Source organism: Callospermophilus lateralis, chromosome 12, assembly GCF_048772815.1.
Source record: "Callospermophilus lateralis isolate mCalLat2 chromosome 12, mCalLat2.hap1, whole genome shotgun sequence".
In the NCBI taxonomy this organism is placed as follows: Eukaryota; Metazoa; Chordata; class Mammalia; order Rodentia; family Sciuridae; genus Callospermophilus; species Callospermophilus lateralis.
The window spans coordinates 101,364,706-101,380,737 of NC_135316.1; the positions used below are offsets into that span (position 1 = coordinate 101,364,706).

The 16,032-nt window shown below is 46.8% G+C and overlaps 1 protein-coding gene across 2 annotated transcripts in view; it reads right to left on the reverse strand.

The window, feature by feature from the left end:
- Nucleotides 1-16,032, reverse strand: part of Ggact (gamma-glutamylamine cyclotransferase) — a 39,067-nt gene that overhangs the window by 3,743 nt on the left and 19,292 nt on the right. The window contains exons 3-4 of one of the 2 annotated variants that reach the window (XM_076872513.1): nucleotides 13,020-13,141; nucleotides 5,715-5,767 (exon numbers count right to left, since the gene is read on the reverse strand). The gene's annotated coding sequence lies outside the window, so the exon portion shown is untranslated. The remainder of the gene's footprint in view (nucleotides 1-5,714; nucleotides 5,768-13,019; nucleotides 13,142-16,032) is intronic. The other variant, XM_076872512.1, reaches the window with a different exon arrangement.

Here is a 16,032-nt window from a genome sequence, read left to right on the forward strand (position 1 = left end):
CTCCCTCGCTTTGCTGAGGCTTCTCTTTCCCACCTGGGGTTAATGATATGGCGGGCGAAGGGTCTAGAGCCCCCAGGAGTGAGGGCATCTCTAGCCCCGTTCCTGCCGAGGCCCTGCTCTGGGGTTGTGCGCAGCCTGCGGAACTGCATCTCCTTTCTGGGCTTCCGGTTGCCCCTGGATTCTGAAATGAGGCTCGTGGGACTCCCTTTTGGTTCCTTGTGCTGGAATCCAGGCTGCACACTCTTGATCTTGGTCCTGAGAAAGGCCCTGCCTCTTCCCTCCGGCTCCTCCTGGTCTCCTCGTGTCCAGGGGCATGTCCTGGAGTGACCTCTGCTCTCTCCTCCTCCGCTCCAGGGTTTCCTACTTCTCCTTCCACTTCTGCTCGCCCCCGTTTCTCTCCAGCGTCTTTTCCTGTCCTCCAGTTTCAGCCTCTTGCTCTTTCCCAGGCCCACGTCCTCCTCCTCCCAGTGGCTCCTCTGACTTCCTCTTTCCTGCCTGTTGGCTCCTCCAGGTCTCTTCAGCTGTCGCAGTCCTTGGCCAGCCGTTCACAATGACAGCTGAGATACTGTGGAAGTGAGACTGGAGTAGACAGGGAGCGAGCTCTGGGCCAGCTCTGAGGACAGACTGGGGGACTCAGTAAAATCCCCACTTTGGGGAGTGTCACTCACAGCCGCCCTCAGATGGGTCTGTGCTCCCAGTACCCAGGTGTTCCTGCCAAGCTCTCTAGGAGTGGCCTGCTGTCCTCGGCTGGGCCTGAGGGGAGCCTGGGGTCTCTGTCCTGCGCAGCCTCTCAGCCCTCCCTGTTCCCAGCCCTGCCCTCACACACCTCTGGCCTGTGATTCCGAAACACCCGTCAGCTGACATCTCAAGGCCTTCTTCTCATTATGCAGGAACCTAAGATTAGGTTCTGGTGGTTGCAGGCTAAGTCAATTACCACTCAATTCTGTTTTCTTTTCTTTCTCTTTTTGTAGTATGGGGGATTTAACTCATCACTTTTGTTTTATTTCAAAATTTTGTTGCATGCTTTCCTCTCTGGCCATATAGGTTGGAGTAGTGTCTGAGTCTGTTTTGTGTTACTGTAATGAAATGCCTGAGGCTGAGTAACTTTATAAAGAAAAGATGTTCATTTAGCTCATTGTTCTGGAGTTTTGAGGGCCTGCATCTGGCAAAAATGGCCTTTCAGCTGGCAGGGCCCTGAGGTGATACAGAGTACCACAGGGTAGGAGACAGTTCACACGTGTGGGTCTTTCCATGACCTTCTGAATTATGGTTATGATGTAGACTAGTGGGTTTTCTTTTTCACTCTTTGCCCCTCTCCCACTTCTTATTCCTCCCACTGCACGGCCCAGCCCCTCCACAGGGACACGGTGTCTTCACCTTTGACGTGTAACAGACAGGAAGCAGTGGGACGGATGAGCACGTGGAGGATGTGGTGACGGACTTCCCGGCTCACCAAGAGCAACCAGTGAGGCCCACTGTGGGCACCAGAGGGAGGGCTAGCGATGGCCAAAGATGTCAACCAGACAGCAGGGACCGAGAGGGGACGCACCTCTGCTGCTGAGACAAGAGGAAGGGGAAGCGAAGTCCACAACTTCAGGAGGAGGAAAGCCCATGCCGCGCAGGGGCAAGTTTGGCACGTGCCCAGCACATAGGACAGCGGCCTCCTCCTGCCTCCACAAGGCTGATCAAGCACACAGGACAGCGGCCTCCTCCTGCCTCCACAAGGCTGATCAAGCACACAGGACAGCGGCCTCCTCCTGCCTCCACAAGGCTGATCAAGCACACAGGACAGCGGCCTCCTCCTGCCTCCACAAGGCTGATCAAGCACACAGGACATTTGGCCTCCTCCTGCCTCCACAAGGCTGTGCATCAAGACGTGGAGACAAGCTGGTCCCTGGGGTGCTGCGAGTCCCAGAGCGGGGACAGTGAGGAGCACGGCGCACCTGAGGCCTCCGGAGCCTCTCTGGGGAGTGCCGTCCAGCTGCACGCAGAGTGGGAAGGGGAGGCCCGAGCTTGGGGAGAGCAGACTTAATTAACCTAAGTTCCCCACATAAATGAAATCATGTCACATTTGTCTTTTAGTGACTGCTTACTTCACTTAGCGTAAGGTCCTCAAGGTTCACTCCTTCAGCCTGGGTCAGAATTCCTCCTTTTCAATCCTCTGTAATATTCCACCATATGGCTACACCACATTCTACTTATCCATTTATCTGCCGAGGGACACGCGGGTTGCTTCTAACTCTTGGCTATTGTGAATAGCACTGCTACAAACACGGGAGTGTAAATACCTCTTGGAGATCTTGCTTTGAGTTATTCTGGATGTGGAACCATGAATTCACATGGTCAATGTTTTTAAGGGCCCGCCACCCTGTCTCCCAGCTGATCCACCCTGTTATATGCATGACCTTCAGTGGCACAGAGGGCTCCAGTCTCTCCTCAGCCTTCCCGGCCCTTGCTCTGCGGCTGCTTTCAGATAGTGGCCATCCTAATGGTGTGAGTGCTGTTTCGTTGCTGGTTTTGATTTGCATTTTCCTATGGCTTAGTGACCTTGAGCATCTTTTCCTGTGCTCATTGGCCATCTCTCTTTTTTGGAAAAATGTCTTTTCAAGTCCTTTACCCAATGTCTTAATTGAGTTGCTGGGTTTTTGTGGTTGTGTCTTAGGAGTTCTATTTTCTGGATAATAACCTCTTACCAGATATATGGCTTGCACTCATTTGCTCTAATTCCATGGGTTGCTTTTTCATTCTGATGATTGGGACCTTTAATACATGAAAATATTTTTGATGCAGTCCAATTCATTTTTAATTTAATGTTCTGTGGGTAGACATTTAATTTTGTTGCCTATGATTTTTGTGTAATACCCAAGAAGTCACTGCCAAATCCAAGTCATGAAGCTTTCCCAAATTGTTTTTCTAAGTTTTATACACTTAGCTCTAAATTTTGAGCTCTTTGATCTATTTCAATTTTTAAATATGAAATAAGGGTCTAATTTCACTCATTTGCATGTGGATATCCAGTTTTCCCAACACCATTTATTGATAAACTGTCCTTTCCCCATTGAATGGTCTTGACACCTTGATGAAGCTCATTACTGTATACACAGGAATAAATCTATGGGTCCTCTACCCTGTCTCATTGGTGTAATGTCTATCTTTATACTATTGTGTCACCATTTTGATTACTGCAGCTTTATAGTAAATTCTGAAATCAGGAAGAATGCAACTTCCAATACTGTCATTTTTTAATAGTGTTTTTTCTTTTGGGGGAGGCTTGAGATTCCATATGAATTTTAGGATAGAATTTCTTATTTCTTATTTCTGGTGGTTTTGATAAGGATTGTGTTATGTATGTTGACTGCTTGAGGTGGCACCGACATTCTAACAATATTATCTTGCAGATCACAAATATGGGATGTCTTTCCTTTTGTGTCTTAATTTCATTTAATGTTTGATAGTTTTCAGTGTACAAATCTTTTACCCACTTGGTTAAGCTTATTGGTTTAGTTCATTTCTAAGTATTTTATTCTTTTTGATGCTAGTCCAATGGTTCATTGTTATAGTATATAAGAATACATCTGACTTGTGTTGATTTTGTATCCTGAAACTTTACTGAATTCACTTATTCTTTCTAATAGGTTTTTTTTTTTTTTGGTGGAATTTTTAGGTTTTTTTAATAGACAAGACGATGGTGTCTACAAACAGAGTCAAGTTCACTTCTTTCCAATTTGGATGGCTTGTTTCTTTTTCTCACCTGATTGCTCCAGCCGAGTTGAGATGACCCAGGGTTTTTTCTTTCGTTCTGTAATGTAGTATATTACGGTGGTTAAAGTGGATGTGGTAGGGGGAGCACTCGGGATTGAACCCAGGAAAGCTCTACTTCTGAGCTTTTTAAAATTTTGAGGCAGGGTCTTGCTAAGTTGCTGAGGCTCACCTCAAAATTGTGATCCTCCTGCCTCAGCCTCCTGAGTTGATGAGATTACAGGTGTGACCACTAAGGAGGCAAAGTGATTGATTTTTGTATGTTGACCCACCTCCTATTCCCGGGGTGAATCCCACTGAACCATGAACATGATACCTCTAATGGGTCGTGAATTCTGTGGGCTATGTCCTCATAAGGATGTGGCATCAGTCTTCATGGGGATGTTAGTCTGCAGACCTCTTCAGTGTCCTTGCCGGCTGTAGTCCTAAGGTCATGCTGGCTTCATGGAGTGAATCTGGATGGATTTCAGGAAGACCGCGGCTGGTTCTTTAAGTATTGGGTAGAACTCACCAGAGAAGCCATCTGGCCCTGGGCTTTTCCTTTGGGGGAGTGTGGGGTGAGCACTTCTCTCTCACTCTCCACAGCAGCTGTTGGTGGTGACCTCTTCTTGCTGGGGTTCTGGAATCCGGCTGCTTCACCTGGCCAGCCCTTTGGTTGCAGGACGCTGTCCACACCCCTCCTGTGGCCCTTTTTATTTCCGTAAGGTTTCTGGTGTTAGTTATTTAGTCAACTTTGCCCTTCTTTTCCGTCTACCGACTCGTATTTCATTGTTTTCCTCTGATCTCCGTTTTGTTATCTCTGCTCTAACCTTTACTGTCCCTTTGTCTCCCAGCTGGGGCTTTAATGTGCCTTCCTTGCTGTCACGTGCGGCCATTTCCAAGGCTGCTGTGAAGATCGCAGCCAGTGGACACAGGAGAAGTGCACTTCAGTGGCCAGGACGACACAGAGTGTGCCTGGGTTCCTGGGCCTAGGACAGCATGCGAACCCTGCGCTGACCAAGCGGGCCCTTGGGCCACACTTGGGAAGGGCCATTGCCTGAGGGTCGTGGGAAGGTACTGAGTCTTCACCCTGGGCCTCCGGCCCCCCCGGTGCTTCCCACCACCCTGGTGATGGCAAGAGTCTTGGGTGAAATGCAAGAGCCTGGTTTAGTGCAGAACAGACGGGGCAGCTTAGGTGCGACTGGTGGCTTTTCCAGAGCAAGATCAGGGCCGCTGTTCAGATCTGGTTTAATGTGGAGTAGAGGTCCCCAAGCAGCCTGAACAGTGACACTCAAGGAGCAGGGTTCTACAGGACCAGACACCACGTGGGCCCAGCCCCGCAGAGCCACATCAGATGGGGTGGCCCAGTGTTCTGTGGGTAGACATTTAAGGACACAGTGCACTGTGACAAAGGCAGCCCTAACTCTAAAGCCACCTCCACCACCCAGCAGTCGTAGGTCTGGGGGAGAGTCTGTTGTGTTTCCCTGTGAGCCAGTCTCTACCAACTGCCTACTGTGTGCCAGGCACGAGCCCCGGATGCAGCCCATTCCCTCCTCCCTGACCTGCCTTCTTCAACAAGATCTTACAAAAAGATCTGCTCACTGCATTCTTGATCCAGCCTCTAGAAATACAAATGAGTACCTAGAAGTGGGAGAGGAAACCAAGCCATCTGGGTAGAGGCTGTGGTCTTACTGCTGAGAAGCAAGAGTGCTCAGGAGAGGACACCACGCAGGAGGATCGTGATGAGCCCCAGAACGTGAATCCAACTCTGAAAATAACTGAGTGACCTTCTTCTGTAGCAAATGATAGCTTATTCCCAAACAAGAAACCAGGCAATAGAAGTTAACCTTCTTTTCTAGGAAATATATCTGTAAGTGTGTCCTTTATAATGTAACGTTAGTTTGAAAACATGGCTGGCTCCTGCAACAAAAATTGTTCTGCATTTCTGGCTTCTCTCCTAAGAAAAACATCCTTACCTTTTTTGATTATGTTTTGAACACACAGAGATCCTTCAGGAAGCAACCTGTCCCTGTGGGATGGAGAAAGGATCAGAGTTAAGCACTGAAACAAGCAATTAATTCCCATTAGAGGATTAAGGCACTCATGTTCGCTTTGAATCAGAAAAGCAAATTGTGGACAAAATGGTGTATAGCCAAGAGGTGGCTTGTCACGGCTGATATACTGGAGTACCGAGGAGCACCCCAAGTACACCCCGAGGCCAGGAGCGGGCAGGTCCTGTCGTGGGATAGGATGCCTTTCTCTTTGTGATACCGTAACAAATACCAGGAGAAAGTACAGTTTGGGGCACATGCTGCTGTCCTTACTCTAACAGATGTGGCCGTGAGGAAGTCTGAAAGCCTGTGTCCCCACCCCTCAGGCCTGGATTACACCTCTTACCCCTGAAACAGAATCAAAGGCAGTCTCACGCGGGACAGCACAACGTCCTGGGCGCGAGAGCCACCTCTGTCCCAAAACCAGCTGGCCAGGAACACTGCGACCATCCAGGGGTCAGTCTGGAGGTGGAATGGGCTCAGGGAGCCTCGAAAAGTTTGAGTTCAGCAAAATCTGGCTGGTTTAAATTGTCAATATTTTTTAAAAAACAAAAATAAAAAAAACCCTCATGGCAACGTGCCTCTGGCCAGCACCGCTGGACACGCCTGTCACTCGCTTGGCAGTCCCTCGGGAAGTGCAGGCCGTCTATCGTTTCATATTTCATCACTGAAGCAGAAATGGAGAGGATTGGGTCTCTATGTGATCGTGGATCGGCCTGCTTCACTTCCCTCCTAGCCACCTGGTGGCAAGAGTGTAAAAGGCAGGACTTCGGAGTTGATTAGACAGTTTACAAAGGACACTATTTCACATGCCCGTCCACCCCAAATCACACCAGGTGAGCTGCACGAGAAAAGGGCTGATACTTCCTTATTCTTGACTTGCCAAAGGATTTTAAAGAGTCACTGCCTTCTCACAAAGTGACCTTTAAGAAAGGTGCCTCAATAAAGTGTCCCTTCTGTTTGTGTTCAAATTCCGACACAAGGAAACAGGAGGAAATCCTTGCACTGTCCCTTCCAGCTCTTCTCTAGGGACAAACCCATCACTCACAAGGCACCGTGCCCGCTGTCAGCAGTAAGGGACAGGTTGGGGTGGCCAGCAGCTCTGCTCCTCACTGCAGGCTGGGGGCCCTGGGCTCTCCCCACAGTCTCTGGCCAGGGAACTGCCCAGCACAGAGCTCACCTGTCCTTTCACTTGCGCCTCCTTAGCTCCTGTTATTCGCCATCTTGTGTCCAAGCTGCATCCCGCAGAGTTCATGCAGGGCACAGTGGGCGGAGCTCAGGCCACCCCGTCCCAACTGAACACTCAGTGCCAACCATTGCCCTAGTCCTCAGGTGACCAGCAGCAGCTGTGTGCTGGGCATCTGCCCTGAGCATGCACACAGGTGACGGGGTGCTGGAAACGCAGCAGGCGGCACTGCTGGTGGCATGTCCTCTCCCGGGAGGACTTTCCGCAGAAACCCCGTGGCCTCTCAGTGCAGTCTCTTCCCCTCCCCCATGGTCACACTGCTTCCCAGGAGAGGAGGCCGGGTGTCTGATATAGTTACACATTAATTCTTCAGAAGTCTCTCAGAACTGTAGGAAGCAGGTGAAAAAACAAAATGCCGTGAACTTTAAACTCGGGCCTGGCCTACGAGCACCGGGGTCTGAGGTCACCCTTCCCTGCGGCCCGGCGCCGTGCCAGGCAGGGCTGCGGCGCATCCTGTGGGCGCTTTGATGCTTTCATCTCCCGCTCGCCAGCCTCTCTTGGAAAGTCAAGGGCTTCCTGCTGCAGCCGAGCCCCACCGGCCCCTCTGGGTGCCCCGGAATGAGGCTGGCAGAGCACCCCCCAACTTCACTGCAGGCCGGTGGACACCACGCCTTCAACCCAGAGCTGGGCCCCCGCCACCCTCACAATCTAGGCAAACAAACGGTGCTTTAGGGGGTCCTAGGAGCACGGCTTTTGGCAACCGTTCCATGGGATTTTACTCTTGGTTATGATAAAATTACTCTTTTAGGCCCCATCATATTAAAAACTATTGTGGTACCATCTTCGGAACGCACACTGACCACCAATGCAGACTTGACCTTCCCTGCTCCCACCTGGAGGGACAGATGACCTACTGGGCACCAGGCCAGGCACAGCCCGGAGGTCATGCAGCTGGCCCCTGCTGCTCCCAGGGCAGCCACACAGACACCTGAAAACAGGTCTGGGGCCAGCAGCTCCAATGCCAGAGAAGGTTCTAATGCCAGAGAAGGTGCCAGTGCCCTATGGTGCCCCTTAAGAATTCTGGTGCCACCTGCAACTTGGCAGTTAAATGCAACAGGGCAGCCACCTTGGAGTGACAGCACGGGCCCCAGCCTGCTCTATGCTGAGAGATCTACTGCATCTCTAGGTCCTGCTCAAGGTCCTGCCCAGGCTACACAGCAAGATAGTCTTGTCCCTAGGGACACTCAAAAGCCCTTATGTACAGGATACCAGTGCAAATCCACGGGCATCTCACTCTGAGGGGCTCTGCCACCACTTCAGATCCATAGCCTGCCAGAAAAGCCAGGCCCAGAGAGAACAAAGTGCCCCAGACCCCTAATGTGACCCAGGGAGCTGGGCCTGAAACAGAGGGCTCAGTGCTCAGAGGGAACGGCACAGATAGCTGTAGCTGTGAAGTGTGATCTAGGACCCATGAGACCCATCTCAGCGGGCAGTGGGCAGTGGGCACTCCCTGGGAGACCGGGAGATGGTGACAATCGATCCTGTTCCAGGTGGTTCCATGGGGCAGCCATCTGTCAGTACCTCCTCCTGTATGCCTGGGACTTTGGTTGAATGCAAAGTAGAGCTCAAAGAAAGCTGACCTATAAATAAACACTAAAGGAGCTCAGGAAAGGCAGGCAGGTTGCAGGCCACTCGGGCTCGGTCATTATTACCAGTGTCAATAGTCCAGCACACTCCTCAGTCCCTGATCAAAAGCAGACACTCAGCATATTAGATTAGGGTTTCCACAGAATCTGAATATTTTCAAAGTACTTCTACAAATAGTGATGGTGGCCTCTTAGGCTCAGTCACTTTCTGGAACCCAACATGCAATAAACAAAACAAGACAGACTGCTCTGTGTTTACTACCTGGGTTCACAGAAGAGTGGCAGAGTCAAGATCAGTTGCCCAGAGGTATGGACGAGGGGTGCATGGGACGTCTGTGGCCCTGGACACTGGGGCGCACAGTCAGAGCCTCTGTGCCCATCCAGGGCCCCGGCCCTGCTGGCTGTTGATCAAACAGTGATTTTCCACACTTGGCTGCTAAGAGACACAGCACATGGGTGGTCTGTTTTCCAGGCTGCCGGAGCTTTCACCTTACTTGCTGGCAGTTGCTCAAAGTATGTTTATTGAGTCCCTTGACTGGCTGGCCTGGAACAGGACTGACTGTGGACTGAAGTACTATTTAAAGGGGTTCTTCAGAGACTTCTTATGCTCATATTAACATAGTCCTTATTTTATATGTTTCTTAGGTGAGAAAGAGAGTTTTGGAAAGCAAACTCATATTCAGGTTAAAAAATCCAGAAGAACAATTATAAAATATTACACAAAGTCATTCTCTTCTCCTTGAAGTGATTTGCTAACAAAACATTCTAGAAGGATAAGAACCTGACTCACTGCCTAGTACATGCAATCAGGAGCTAAAGGGAACTGTAAACCCAACTGACCGCTAGAAAGCAACAAATGAGCTGCACAGTGGTCACCTGGCCTCTGCCAACAGCAACCAGCTGGTCAGGAGTCATCCGAACTCCATTTTCAATGGGCCTGGAAATCAGGATTCAATTCTTTTGGTAGCAATGACAGATTTATGTTTCTCTAAAAATATCATTAAAGCCAGCTTTAAATGCTCTGGAAAGACATTGACTACCTACAAGGAATCAGGCAGGAGGCAGCAGATAAAGAGAAACACAAACCTGGAAAAGGTGAGTGCCCACGGTAGTACACCCCCAAGGAAATGAGAGCCCCCCCACACCCCGCAACCTGCTTGCTCTCACACACAAAGCTCTATTTTTAAACACTAAAAAACTAAGCCTTTAAAAATATAGAAGCTAGAACTCAAAATTAAGCTTGATGGGCTCTTGGACTAATTGCTATCCCCAAAGCATTCAAATCCTTTCCATGCTTGTATAATTACCCCAAGTTAAATTCAATTAAAATTCTGATTTATAAGAAGGGAGTTGGGGAGGAAATTAAGGGCACATTACTGAACAAGCTTTTACGTACTATGCATCAAGTGGATTCATTTACTCACATTCCTGAATCCTCACGTTGCCCCTGGTACTATTAGCTGTCAGAAGCCTGAGCTCTGAGTCCAAATCTGATCTATACTGGGGCTGAGCAAACTGAATCTGACCTTATCATACCTATATACAACTATATAGACCTTTTTGTGTGTGTGGCACTGGGGGTTGGACCCAGGGGGATCTACCACTGAACCACATCCCATTTAAATTTTCTTTTGAGGGAGGTCTTGTTAAATTGCTGAGGTTTGAACTTGCATCCTCCTGCCTCAGCCTCCCACGTAGCTGTGAGTATCTGTGATTACAGGTCTGGCCACCATGCTGGCTGGATCCCACTTGAGCTCTATCAAGTGGGAACACTGACAAAAGGGGGGACAGGGGACAGGGGTTGGGATGGAGGCTGGAGCCAGCACACCAGTTCCTCAAGCTTAAAGCCCCCTGGCCTCTCTAATATTGGGGTGGGTTCCAGGACCCACCTAAATATTAACAAAAAAAAACATTTTTGTATATACTGGACTATGAAAAAGCACTTAAAGCCAATGTGGAGTCCACTTCGGACCACAAAATCCCTTGTTAAAAGGTAAACCCCCTTTCCTGTGTCATGGTTATATGGGGACAGATGGCGCCTCCTCTCAATTTATGAACTTGTTCAAATAAATCTTTTTCAAAAACAACAGCACAAGATCTTTGTTTTTCTTTCCTTTTTTTTTTTTTCTTTTTAAGAGAAAACCGTCTATTCAGTGAATTTCTGGATTGCATAACTCAGGCATGGAGGCATGTGAGGCATTTAACTCTTTTTTTTTTTTTTTTGTCTATAGGAGCTCTGTCATTTCCCTGCCCAAACTACCTTCTTTCTTTCTTTTTTTTTTTGGGGGTGGGGAGCAGGTACGGTTACTGGGGATTGAACCCAGGGGCACTCTACCACTACACCCCAGCCCTTTTTTTAAAAATATTTTTTAGTTGTAGAGGGACACAATACCTTTATCTGTTTATCTTTGTGTGATGTTGAGGATGGAACCCAGGGCCCCGCACATGCTAGGTGAGCACTCTACCACTGAGCCACAGCCACAGCCCCACCCCAGCCCTTTTTTTATTTTGAGACAGGATCTTGGTAAGTTGCCCAGGTGGCCTTGAGCTTGCCATCCTCCTGCCTCAGCCTGGTAGTACACCCCCAAGGAAATGAGAGCCCCCCCACACCCCGCAACCTGCTTGCGGGCATTATAGGCATATGTCACCACTCCCAGCCCCAAACTACTTTTTCAATTAACAAACAAACAAAAATTGTACAGGTAAACAGGAAGAAGAAGAGACTCTCTCCTCTGCCTCTCAGCTGTCCAAGCTAAGCAGACCTCTTCTGTCCCACTTGGGATCAGTCCACACAGCCCACAAGGAACCTGCTGGCCCCTTCCTACCCCTTGGCTGGCACTGACAGACTTCACCTCTATCTCAGTAATTCCCCCAAAAGAGGAAAAGTGACTACCCAGAGGGCATGCCTCACAAACCATGTACTTTCTGGGGGTTAACCAGAGGCCCAGTTGAAGCCCTTAAATGTTCAGCTCTTTACTCCTCCCCAGAAACCCAGCTCTGCATCTGCCTGCACCTGGTACTGAGGTGGCAAAGGAGGGAGCACAGAAGAGACAGGACACATGAGAATACTCTGATCCCTTAGAAGTTCAACGTTTCTCCTCCAAAATTCAATCAAACCTGGCATTGTTTTAATACAACAACGATCTCCCTATTTTCCAGTTCAGGGATTTCTCTCCCTTCTTCCTATTCCTGCATTTGAAATAAAGGTCACTTTCCAGGAAGTGGGCCCCCTTCACAGGAGGCAAGACCTCCTCCCCAGTTGTCGGTACCCAAGGGGGAGAAGAGGGGCTGTCTGACCAGGAAGCTCCTGTGGTGCCCTCCCACCGATTCTGTGGGCTCTGCGAGAGCCCTGACCCCAGCTCACAACTCAACTGGCTGCAGGGGACCCTTCTCCTCCATGTACAAAGCGAGGTATGAATGCAGCCCAACCCAGGTCTTTCTTGAAGACTAGAGAGAGCCAGGTGGACGCTGAGTCGTTTGTGGATTCCACTTCATCGCCCTCACCAAGAAGGGACATCCCTATATGTACATTACAATTGAGGAATATAATGAATAACTTCACACCAAGAAATTCTACAATGCAGATGAAACAGAAAAGTTTTCTAAAGGCAGACATAAAGGACCAAAGCTTATTCCAGAAGACGCGACGACCTGAAGAGCCCTCTACCTATTCATACGCCTTCACTTGGTTTAGAATCTGTGCATAGAGGCAGATGGCTTCAGAGGTCAATCCTACCCATGCTTAGAAAACTTAGGAGGAAATAACACCAGTATTACACAAATTTCCAAAAACTAGAAGAGGAAGCCACACTCATAATTCCGTGTGTGTGTGTGTGTGTGTGTGTGAGAGAGAGAGAGAGAGAGAGAGAGAGAGAGAAAGAGAGAGAGAGAGAGAGAGAGAAAGAGAGAGAGAGAGAAAGAGAGAGAGAGAGAGAGAGAGAGAGAGATACTATGGATTAAACCCAGGGCACTCTACCACTGAGCTATAACCCTAATCCTTTTAATTTTTTTAAATTTGAGACAGGGTCTTGCTTAGGTGCCCAGGTTAACTTTGAACTTGTGACCCTCTGTCACAATGGCAAAAGTTTGACATCTACAGTCGAGGGGAGAGATAAAGAATATCCGTGTGCTTCTTCCCTTTTCAATGTTTTATTTACTCAAATCATATCATACAATATGACTCTATAGGTTCTTTTAATCAAAGAATGATAATCCTTAATGCTGGGCATTGCAACAGACATAATCAATTCAAAGCAAACAATTCTAATTAATTCTAAGCACTGCAAACATACTCAATCAAGACAGACCTATTGCAGACATTCCCTCTGCACGCCAAGCTTAAATACTAGATTTAAAGTCTTAAGTCTTAGGTCTTAAGTCCAGCAGATGCACACTCACTTAGACCGCAGCGACCAGGTCAGGAACCGATAGAGGCTTCTCCTGGGGTGGAGTTGAGTTGATGGCTGGCTGAGGAGATGGTCATAAGGAGAAGTCCTTTTCTCACCAGAGTCAAGAGGCTGCTGTAGAGTTTGAGAGTGGTGAGGACAGATGGATGGGAACAGTTGGGATGTCAGTCCAGATCCTCATCAGGCTCAGGCTTGTGTGCATCAGTGTTGGCTAGATGAATGTCTGCTCATTTGCTCCATCATTTATGCTAAATTTGGGGGCTTCTGACCACCTTTCAATCCCTATTAGCTGTTGCCAGGTTTCTCAGTGACATCTTTCATTCTGAGGTCATCTAGTCTGGTGGTCTCTGCCCTGAACTTTTGTCTTTTGCCTTTATCAGGGTGAAGGCAAATGATAGAAACTTTACTCTGAGTTTTATCAGGGTTGTGGAAAGTGATTTATTTTATCAGGCTGTGCCTGATGACCATATTGGAGGGCTCCGTAGGTGTACCTGGTCGGGAGTGCAGTTTTATTTCAAAATAGAGTTACTTAGACTAAGGCCCTTCTTAAGTTAAGGCCATCCTTACACCCTCATGCCTCAGTTCAAAACTGCTGGATTATAGGTGTGCATCACAACACCTGGCTTGCTATAAGTGCTGAAGAAGTAAGCACTTAATTCCACTTATGGTTCCAAAACCACATAAATACATTGGTACAAATGAATGAGAACTACAGGCTACAATCATAAATATAAATGCAGAAGTCTTCTACAAATATTAGCAAAGTTGGGGCTGGGCATGTGGCTCAGCGGTAGAGCACTTGCCTAGCACAATGCAAGACCCTGGGTTCGATCCTCAACACCACATAAAAATAAATAAAATAAAGGTATTATGTCCAACTACAACTAAAAAATAAAATGTTAAAAAAATTAGCAAAGTTAATCTAGCAGTATATAAAAAGTGTTATACATCGTTACCAAGAAATGTTTCACCCTAGCAATGTAAGATAGTTTAATATTTAAAAATTAATGACTCACCAGAGGAGCACATTAAAATAGAAAAACCCGGGCTGGGATTGTGGCTCAGCGGTAGAGCGCTCGCCTAACACGGGTGGGACCCGGGTTCAATTCTCAGCACCACATAAAAATAAAGGCATTGTGTTGTGTCCATCTACCAAAAAAAAAAAAAAAAAAAGGAGAGAGAGAGAGAGAGAGAGAGAGAGAGAGAGAGAGAGAGAGAGATTCTCTCTCTCTCTCTCTCAAAAAAAAAATTTAAAGAAAAGAGAAAAAGCTTAAGATGACCTTGAGAGATGCAGAACAAGCACTTGACAAAATTCAACAAATCCGGGACAAAAATTATCAGTAAACTGGGAATAGAAGATGACTTTCTCAACCTGGTAAGAGGCAGCTAGGAATCACTGACAGCCTGCAGCCTTCCTCACGGTGAGTGACCAAACAGGGCCCCTGGTACTGGAGGAAGGTGAAGACGTCCACTCCTCCCAGTTCCATTCAGCAGGAACTATCTAACTATCCTTTTACTTTTCCCATTGACATGACTTTCTGTATAGAAAATACTAAGGAACACACAAAAAAGTGATTAGAACTAAAGATTTTAGCAAGAATTTAAGATACAAGGTCAATATATAAAAATCAGCCAGGCATGGTGGTGTACCCCTGCAATCCCAGAGACTCAGGAGGCCAAGGCAGGAAGATCACAAGTTCAAGGCCAGTGTGTTTTGATGGAGAATGGATGTAGTTAAAATGCTTACTCTCCCTAAGTTGGGCTATAAATGCAACTTAGACTTTATCCCAAAATAAAAATAGATAAATAAAAAGGGCTGGGAATGTAGCTCTGTGGTAGAGTGCTGTGGGTTCAATCTGCAGTACCACAGAAATGAATAAATGGATTAATTAATAAATGCAATGAACTGTATTTTTATATACTGGTAGAGAAAAAATGGAACTTGAAAATTTAAAAACTCTAGTACTATTTACAATAGCACCAAAAAAAAAAAATCGATACTAAAGGTCAAATTTAACAAAATGTGTGCAAGACTCAAGCACTGGAAATTCAAAAACTGTTGAAATTCAATATCTAAGTAGAATGGAGATATACTGTGTTTTGAATGAGAATGGGTGTAGTTAAAATGCTTACTCTCCCTAAGTTGGGCTATAAATTCAACCTAATTTTAATGAAAATTTCAAGGTTTTTTTTTTGTAGATTGATAAGCTGAATTTAAAATTTCATAAAAGGTCAAAGCTTCTAGAACACTCAAAACAATATTGAAAAAGGTGAACAAAGTTTGTAGTTGAAAACCTCAAAGCTACAATACAGACAGCAAGGAATTAGACGAAAGATAGACATCGAGATCAGGGCAATGTTCTTTGGGGGGTAGGATGTGAATGTACTAAAACCATCGAGTTGTACACTTGAGGATGGCAAATTCTGTGGAATGTAAATTGTGGCATTAAAAAAAAATAATTAAAAAAATCAATGGAAGAGAGTCCACAAGTGGATTCACCCTTGTATGGTCAACTGCTTTCAGCAGAGGTGCCGAGGGAATTCATGGGGTGTGGACAGTCTTTTAAACAAATGGTGCATGTCCATGTGCAAAAAACCCCTCATCTTCACTCTATGTTGTTAAACTTAGAATGTATCCAAACGTAAAGGCTAAAACTTTTAGAAAGGAAATCTTTTGCTAGAACACAAAAAAACATTTTAAAAACAGTAAGTTTGATAACATGAAATTTTAAAACTTCTGAAGACAAGTAAATAAAAAGGCAAATGCAGACTAGAAGGAAATATCTGCAAAACTTATATCTGGTAAAGGACTTCTATCCAGAATGCAAAAAGAACTCCCATGACTCAAGAAGAAGAAAATAACCTAAGTAATAACAGGCAAAAGATGGCATGAACAGATGTTTTACCAAAGATGAACGAATCTCAAGCACATGAAAAGACACAACTAGTAGTCATTAAGGAAAAGCAAAAAAAAAAAAAAAAAAAAAAATCACAATGCTGCCATT